Source organism: Oryx dammah, unplaced genomic scaffold, assembly GCF_014754425.2.
Source record: "Oryx dammah isolate SB20612 unplaced genomic scaffold, SCBI_Odam_1.1 HiC_scaffold_29, whole genome shotgun sequence".
NCBI classification, from domain to species: Eukaryota; Metazoa; Chordata; class Mammalia; order Artiodactyla; family Bovidae; genus Oryx; species Oryx dammah.
The window spans coordinates 85,323,820-85,327,021 of record NW_024070213.1 but is presented as its reverse complement, the minus strand read 5'-3'; positions in this window follow the sequence as shown (position 1 = coordinate 85,327,021).

Sequence of the window (3,202 nt, the reverse complement as noted above, 5' to 3'; positions counted from 1 at the left end):
TATGTATATTTCACATGTAGATGTTAGTTTTCAAAATAGTATCTCCATCACCTCTAAATATTAATACAATGTATGTCATTGACCTGATAATGCTTTAGTTCTTTCCAAGACTTTCAGATGGTCTGTCTTCTCTCCCTATTTTTGTATTTCTGATTCTTTTTACAATCCATACAGTTTTTCTAGACAACATAAATGGCACTGTAGTTCACATCAACTGTAGCCCTAAGACTTCTAAAACAAGCCTATCTACTGCTCAATTTTGACCTCATTAATCAAAAAGTACCTGTGTATAATTTCCAACAATCTCATCTTGTACAAATAGCCAGGCCTTTAATATTCAGGGACTAATCATTCTAAAGGGTTTCCCTGATGGATCAGGCAGTAAAGAATCCACCTGCAATGTAGGAGATCTGAGTTCTATACCTTGAGTGGGAGGATCCCCTGGAGAAGGGAATGGCAACCCACTCCAGTATTCTTGCCTGGAGAATTCCACGGACAGAGGAGCCTGGCGGGCTACAGTCCATGGAGTCACTAAGAGATGGACACAAGTGAGTGACTAAGCACACTCACAGATCATTCTAAAAGTAGATCAACTGGTCACCTTTTCACTTTGTTTTCCCCCTGCTTTTTAGAGTATTGGAAGTGAAATGTTTTTTCAGGGGTGAACTTTTCCCCAAATTATGTAAAACCCCTTCTAGGGGTAATTATTTTCAGAAGGTTTTTATTTGGTTTTTGCTCTATAGCTTAGATTGTGTCTCTGGGGAGGAGACAATGAACACCTATCAAGTGGAAACAAAGTGGATATGAAATCCATCTAAAAGTAAGAAAGTAGATTGAAAGAAAGATCTAAAATCACAGCTCACTTGTGGGTGCCAGAGAAGTTTCCTTGTGAATACAGCCTGTGCTTTTGTCTTGTCCGTAGCAGTAAAGATCTGTCATGCCAAGTGAGGCCCTCACAATGTCAGACCAACATGCGATATGAAGTATAATTCTTCATGTTTCAGAAATATGGAGATTTTGCAGTAGATCTAACTATAAAAGAATAGAATCTAGAAGAGTCAGAGTAAGGGGGAAAGGTCACATTTACCTTGAAAAATGTCTACTACATGGTAAAGAAAGGATTGAACATAAGTCTTATTTTTTGCTAAGGCTATGACAATAAAAATTGCTCTATAATAGATGAAGGTTAGACTTAGCCAGGTATTTGATAACAATATTTCTTTTAATTCCCATAAAAATCACAAAAGCTATTTAGATATTAATTCCACCACAGCCTAAAAGGAGTGATTTAAGTATCCTAAAACTAATCCTCCTGTGAGACTAATGATTAATTTTCACAATGAAGGATTCACCTAAACTTCACATTTAACAAATTCATAACAGCTTATGTGTATTGATAGTTGGATGATTTCAACTCTTTAAAGAGTTTTCTATTTTTGCACCTGCTTAGGGGTCTGTCTTTATTTCTCTTAATTTTAACGTCCAAGGAAATCATCTCAGAATATGACTGTCTGAAATGCATATGTCTAAGAATTATTAAATTTGATGGACTTTGGTTAATATTACCATGAGTTTAACCCTTCTAAATCTTTTTTAGTCCTTTGAGATGTATATTTTTAGCCACTTCAACATTCGTTTAGCCAAAGCCATTTCTATTTTATTTTCTTAATTCCAATATAATGGAAGCATCATGAGGACAGTCTTTGTTGTTGTTCAGCCACTCAGTTGTGTCCAACTCTGCAACCACATGGACTGCAGTAAACCAGGCTTCTCTGTCCTTCCCAACCTCCTAGAGTTTGCTCAAACTCATGGGCATTGAGTCAGCGATGCCACCCAACCATCTCATCCTGTCACCCTCTTCTGCTCCTGCCCTCAGTCTTCCCCAGCATCAGGGTCTTGATCAATTGCTCTTTCCCAAGTGTCTAAAACAGGGCCTGGCTCATAATAAGTTCTTTATGAGTATTTGTTGAGTGAATGAATAAATTATGTATTTATTAAGTTGATCTATTTATTTTTAATATACCTAATATATTTTAATTACATATACATATAGCTTTATTAAACAATCTAATTATATACAATATTTACTCAGTTTAATAAGGGTATTTTAAATACTAAGAGTAAGAAGATGTAATGAGTTAGTGAGAGTGTGTTTATCTTTGGTGCATTTTATAAATCATACCAAAATAATATTATTACACATAATATCACTTTATACCAAAAAAATGTATATATAGCAATATATAAAAGTACAAGGAACCACTTTTAACATTTTGGTGAGCTTCCTTTGATTATTTATCAATGCAAAGGAAAATGCTGTTTAATTAATGTACTCATGGGTATACCAAATATGCTGGTTTATATTTTGCTCTTTGTTTCACTTAAAATTACTAAGTATTTCAGCATCATTATAGAGAGTTCATAAACATAATTTTAATGACTATATATTTCAACACTTTAATCTTCTATAATATAGATAACCATTTCTCTATTACAGCTTGTTATTTTTTGCTGTTATAAATAATGCCATGATTTGCAAATTTGTGTATAAAGCTTTGGTAATTAATTTCTTGGAGTAAATTTTTAAATGGTTGATTCTATTCACATTAGAAAACTTATTTAGCACTGTGTGCCAGGCACTAGTCAAAAAACTTCACAAATATCGATTAATTTAATTCTCATAATGATCTAATAATGTCGTTACTGGGCTTCCCTGGTGGCTCAGATGGTAAAGAATCTGCCTGCAAAGCAGGAGTCCCTGGGTTTGATACCTGGGTCAGGAAGATCCCCTGGAGAAGAGAATGGTAACCAACTCTGGTACTCTGGCCTGGAAAATTCCATGGAAAGAGGAGCCTGGTGGGCTACAGTCCTTGGGGTCACAAAAAGTCAGACACGCCTGAGCAACTAATATAATGTAGTTACTATCATTATTATTCTATCTTAGAGATGAGGAAGCTGAGGCATGTTAATTTAAGTCACCTCAGTTTACACAGTTGACATGTGTTGAAGCCAGAATTTTATTCAGAAATCTTTGCTTTATTTGTTTGGGTAGATAGAGCACAACATTGTTGTGTTCAACACGATGAAGCCAGAATTTTAATCCAGATAATTGAACTCTGGGGTCAGTATTATTTAAAAGATCCTAAATTAAAAGAAATGAACATTTTTAAAGCTTTTGTTACATGTTTTCAAACTGCTTTCC